Source organism: Alosa sapidissima, chromosome 5 (assembly GCF_018492685.1).
Source record: "Alosa sapidissima isolate fAloSap1 chromosome 5, fAloSap1.pri, whole genome shotgun sequence".
NCBI lineage: Eukaryota > Metazoa > Chordata > Actinopteri > Clupeiformes > Clupeidae > Alosa > Alosa sapidissima.
This window is the reverse complement of record NC_055961.1, coordinates 33,677,165-33,683,216: the sequence shown is the minus strand read 5'-3', so window position 1 is coordinate 33,683,216 and position 6,052 is coordinate 33,677,165. Positions and strand designations below refer to the sequence as shown.

At 38.8% G+C, this 6,052-nt stretch overlaps 1 long non-coding RNA gene across 1 annotated transcript; it reads right to left on the bottom strand.

The window, feature by feature from the left end:
- Positions 1-3,669: 3,669 nt before the first annotated feature.
- LOC121708732 lies at positions 3,670-5,418 on the bottom strand. Its single transcript, XR_006031749.1, has 3 exons — positions 5,116-5,418; positions 4,409-4,523; positions 3,670-3,725 (listed from the first exon to the last, which is right to left on the bottom strand). It is a non-coding gene; the product is annotated as an uncharacterized LOC121708732 (long non-coding RNA).
- Between the last annotated feature and the right edge of the window lie 634 nt (positions 5,419-6,052).

Genomic DNA, 6,052 nt, shown 5'->3' with positions numbered 1-6,052 from the left:
GCTCCACCTATGGCCCAGCGCAATCAAAGAGCAATGTTATAAAATCATCACAGCCAACGAATGTGTTTTGTGTGTTGTCCCTTTGGATCCCCAGGACAATACAAGCCGAAACAACAACTCAGACCTTTTTCCCTAAATAATCCCAGCACTATTTTACAAAGGATCTGTAGGCCAGATGTCTGCATCATCTGGCAAAAAGAAGACATTGTTAATTCTGTGCATAGTTTGGATGTTCTTGTTTTGTGTTTGCATTATTTTAATAGACTGCAATATTACTATTTGTCAGTGTTTCACGGACCACCTAGCAAAAAAAAAAAAAACAGTAGACCTACTTCAACAGTATATTACACAATAGGCCTTCTTACTGAACCACCTTGCTTATTGTCTTTGCACCTTGCTTATGGTGTCAGAGGATTCGTATGATTTAAACTGGCATAGGTTACATCAGTGTTGCAGAACTGTTTGGATTTACATACAAGTTGGTTCAATATTGCAAACAACTCATCTATTATATTTTACCACATCTACTTGTGGAACACTTGAGAGAGCTTGCGGACCACACTTTGAGTACTACTGCTGTATGTAAATATAATAAAGTTGACCTGTTTTGTATATTTGTTTTAGGAGTTTCATCAGTTTTTGTCCCTTTTAAGCTAAAGGTTTATCTTACCTTTCATATCTTCTGTCTCACAGAGGGCCATAGTCGTCATAGTCGAATGTTTAGTGCATTTTGAAGGGAGTACATTATGCTAAGGCAGACTGGTTCTAATCCTGGGTACAGGGTCATACAGACAACAGGGGTACTGGTGTTGCCCATTTTTCTAACCACATGAGCAATCCCCTTACGAAAAAGTAGTATAGGAATCTTATAATATTTGGGACAAAATATTATAGTAATCTTATAGGAATAATTGGGACATACTGTAGAAGTACTACTAATAACTCTATAATATCCTGTAACCGCTATAGTTTTTCTATAGTAGTCTTATAGTACCTATAGTATGTCCAAATACTATAGTATTCCTATAAGATTACTGTAATATTTAGTCCCAAAATACTATAAGATTCCTATAGTAGGCTACTTTTTCTGTCATACGTGACAGAAAACAACTTGAGTAGGCTAACCTCTGCCAATGCCAGGCTATCAAAGCCATAGTTCTCATTACCGGAGAAGTCTTGCAGCACACATTCTCTGCTTCTGTGGGCATTCTGGTACAATTCCAGCAAAATATAGCTAGGTAGGCGTGTTTGCATTTAGATCTATCTATATATTGGGCTATGACCAAGTGGTCTTTCAATGATAGTATCATGGAATTCAAACCATAACTATCTAGCTATTCCGATAGCATTAGCAGGCTAGGTCAGTGGCTGAACTGCATTTAGGGTGCTTACCTGTGTTGTGAAATAAAATATCTACTAGGAAGATTGCAAAGACTTTTGACTGTGTAAAGAAATAGGTCTTTATTTTAAAACGTTTCCAACTGTTTATTACTTGAAAGCAAGATGACGATTGTCACAAACGTTTACCTCTTTTAGGAGAAATTTTAAGCTGACAGGCAATTGTTACCATTCTATTAAACCAACGTTCACCGACAAACGATCAGGAAGCGGTTCTTCTTCCTACTCGAATACTAGGATCAAACACATGAAGTTGTATCTCCGAAGACATTTTCTGCAACAGTTTTGACTCGAGTTTTAGCCAGGTTTTAGCACTGTAAAGTTGAATATGGAGCATAGCACAGGCAGAATCGGATGAGGACGCACTGGAGGAAGCGTCACAGTACTGTTAGCCAATCAGAGGTGAATTCATTAGCATGTCATTAATATTCATGACTAGAGGCGAAATCCAGTCGTTCCTCCCCGCCCACCTTCCCCACCAAACTAGAACAGCATGAAACAGACGCAGCACAGCATTTTTTTCACCAAAACCGGCTCACAGGGCATTCATCAATACTACAGACCACTGCAAAATTAATGAAAAAACGATGAGATGAGACCTTTAAAGTCGACATGCTGACATTAAACTCGCAATAGGCCCTACTGTTTAAAGGAGAATTCCGGTGTGATATTGACCTAAAGTGTATTGAAACCATAGACTGTAAAAAATATGGACAAAGCGTCTGTGACGTCACCCATAGATTTTCTGAAGAACGGTTATGAAGCCGTTTATGGGGGGTATGGGCGGCGCCATCTTGGAAAATCTTGGGAAATCCTAACCCCGCCCACCTCCTGAGCAAGCCGGTGAACCCGCCTCGTCGTCAGCCGAGCAGCCTCAGCTAAGCTATCTGTAACGTTAGGCCTACAAGATGGACTGGCACAGACGTTGCTGTAACATAATTTGCTGGTAAGTTTGATCTGCTAACGTGAAGTTCATGTATGTTTCTTAATGCCATGTTCAGACACTTTTTAATTTTGTATGATGAAAGGTATTCGGGTGAACGGTTGAAAAGTTGAGAATGAAGAGTTGAGTTTGCAGATTCTATAGCTTCTAGGTAAAATAAACTAACGTTAGCTATCCCTCCCTTGCTGAAGTTACGGTAAAATAACGTAGAGTAATTTAGCAGTTTAGCGTTACAGGTTCAGCAACTCATACTGACAAAAATATATCTTTGCCTTTATTGTTTTGTGATTAACGTTAGCATCTCATATCCTCAGTGGCAGCCATCATTGTAACGTTAATTAATTTACGATAACATCAGCCAGCTCGCTGTATTCTGTCAACGTGTGGTGTGAATTGATAAAATCGTAGTAGGGTATTAGTTAACTTGTACATCATGAATTCATTTTGATTAACTCTTAATATCACGTTTTGAAATCGCTATATTGCTCTAAAGTTGTCAGTGGTAGCTTGGTCTAAGATGACACTGAAATTTCTCATCGGTGGCCATTTCACGATCCAGCGTTCATGTTCGGTTAGCTTGCCTTATTTCCCCTTCTTGTCAGGCTATTATCAAAACGTTAAATCCAGTTACAGTGTCTGGTGTTTGGCATAACAATGCCAATATTAGTGTAGTTTGTCACTGAAGACCCATTTCAAAGCGCACAATAGTACTACAGCATTGTACAATAACTGTACTTTTGTTGATTACAACAAGTAGTGTTGGTTTGCATTATTGTATTATATTGTAAGCTATATAGGTACTAATGAAAAGTTTACCTTTCTATTTTGGCAGTTCGCCATGGGGAGGAGGCGGCAAGGAGATCCATGGGCTCTAACCTGGGACTAGAGGTCCAGGTGAAGTGGTTTGGCTGGGGTGTGGTGATATTGAACCCATTGAGACTATACAGTACATTTCACTTTATGTCTATTGATGGACTGTTACACCTACCCTTTACTGAACTTGCACTTGGAAATGTTTATGGTACTTTTCTGAACTGTGAATTACATTAAAACTCATGCCAAACCAATTTGCCTGTGCTTTCAAAAACATTTATACAAATCCGTCAGCTTCAGTCAGTAGGTTGAATTGAAGACCCAGATGCAGAAGTAAAGGTGATTTTTTTACTTGTATATCTTGAGCATTACAGGTAACCACTGAATTTGTGAAACTAAAATAACAAAAACTAATATGTACTAAGCTAGTACATAGTCAATACATATTAGATCACTTTAAAGACACAGATGCAAATGCTGTAAATAAAGGTGAACAAAGTCCTTGAAATCAGAAGCTGCCACTGCTCAATGACTTCTGCCCCATCTGGTAGGATTTCAAAATGTTCCAGATCTGAAAACAGAAATATTGGTATATGTCACATCCTTGAACTTGAACAAGTGAACAAGTGCTCACAAATTAAGCTAAAAAATATATTTTTTATGTGGTAATCATAGACTGTGGAGGCAATATATGACAACAACGAAGTAAGATTTGCAGACTCACTCCCAATATTTATAATGAACAACAAACTCACAGAACACTTAGCTGAATGGGGACAGGACACGCGTATTCAACTATTGCACATGCCCTGTTTATGCGGGCAATAAGCAAAAACAAATGTGGTGTATTTAAAGTAATGTAGAATAAATATTTCTTGTATTTTTGTGTTTTCAGTGAAACAGTGTAAGCTCATATCTACACCCTATTGAGGTAGTTATTAACAGTTAGGCCAAGGTCCAGTCAAACAATAGCCAGCCACTGGTGCCATATTGTTTAATTATGCAATCTGTATCCAACCAAAACCTGCTGATTTGAAGGCATAATGCAACTACTTTCCATGTGTGACTTATCAAAAGATGCTAATGATAAATTATTTTGATAGTTATTGCACAGATGTGCCCTGGACTGCTCAAAATAAAAGGCCACTCTAAATGTCTGAAATGCATTCATGTTTGTTCAGTATATGGTAACGATGTCTGGAATATACAACCAGTAGGTTGCTCCAATTAAATGTATGAAAAATGTCAAAGTACCATGGAATCAGTGCTGAAGTGATGCTTCGGAGTGTCGACTGCACAGACGAGAATTGAAGTTAGGAGTCCAGAGCCCTCTCCAGCACCCAGCCTGTCTGGATTACCTACAGGGAAACTTTGCATAGACAAGAAGTGTTCGTTCAAATTTGTGTTTAACAAATAAATGGCATCAATAAGAGTTTCAAACGTCAGTTATAACTATCGCTTGTTATCACAGCTCCATGTTCAAAGTATACGGTCAATGGTTCATAGCAGTTCACAATTTTGCCTCAGCTAGCCGACAACAAGCCTTTTAATGCTTCGGCTCTTAAACGTGACAACCCAAAGACTGTATAAATTGTCAATGGACTAAGCATTCCCACAGAGCGTATTTACAAAAGGTTTTTTGACGAGAACATGCTTTGTTGCCCCAGTATGTTTGTGAACTAACGTTAACTTTAGAGCTGTCTGTTCATTGACTCACACCTGGCTAGTATGACCAACGTTAAGCTAACTCATAACGGGAGCACAATGGTTTTCACTAACGTTAACTTTATTCAAGTTAACTAAATGTATGTGTGTGCTTCTGCCATTCGGTCATCATTTTCGACATTAACTTATTTGAGGCGATATGACGCTAACGTAGCCTAACGTTAGTGCCCACTCGATGCTAAATAATGCTAACATCTAGTGCTACGTGAAATAGTAGTGGAATGAATGTCACTTACCTGAAAAAACTGGAACGAAGTCTTCTGAAAGTGTCGGTTAGTAGGCTTCAATTAATAGCTTAGCAAACCATTTTATGTCAGCTTTTTGAATAAAGATGTTCAGAAAGGATGTGGTAACTTTGTGTATAATCATGGCTGAGACGTCAAAGTTTCAGGGTTTCCACTCAGCTGGCAACGTCTGCTGCTGTATGCCTCGACGTCAGCCGTCAATCAAGCCGACCACGCCCTTAATTATTCATATATTTTATATCTAAATGTGATCTAAACTAATGAGTTAGAAAAAAATTCACCCCCCTCACAGTTGTCAGGCACTGGGAAACTACCGAAAAGTACAATAAAAGTCAATGGGACCAGGCTTTAAAAACATGTATTTACGCTGTGAAAACGGACATTTTAACATGGGAGTCTATGGACATTTGCTCGCTTTTGGGACCAGTCCCTAGCGGATTTTCGATGTATTGCAGTTTTTCGAACTTCCGGGTAGGCTTCATTGTTCAGATTAGAATGTTGCCGCTTGATTGAAACATGATACCAGAGAGGGTTAAAGCGGAGCGAGAGGCGCAAACGTTCGACAATTTCCGCGTTCGATTATTGCAAGGGGGAGGGGGGGAAATCCCCCTTTATGCAGACCAGAGTAAACCCTCGCTGCACTAATGTCAATGGAGACTTGTGGAATTTTACCAATAAATTGGTCATTATGTCTTTCTGGATTTGTTGAGGTTTTTTTGGAAAATTTTGTCATAATCTGTAAGTGTTTGGGATTATTTCAAGCCTAAAAGTGTAATTTTTTAGTGTTCGGATTTGTAATAAAATAACCTAATATCAGACCATGCTGCTGCCAGTTACTGTCCGGTTGTTAGCATGCTAGCTAGCCTCTTAGCTAAGGTAACATTTTAAACGGAGAAGTGTAATTTCTTTGAAATGACAACTAGCTGAA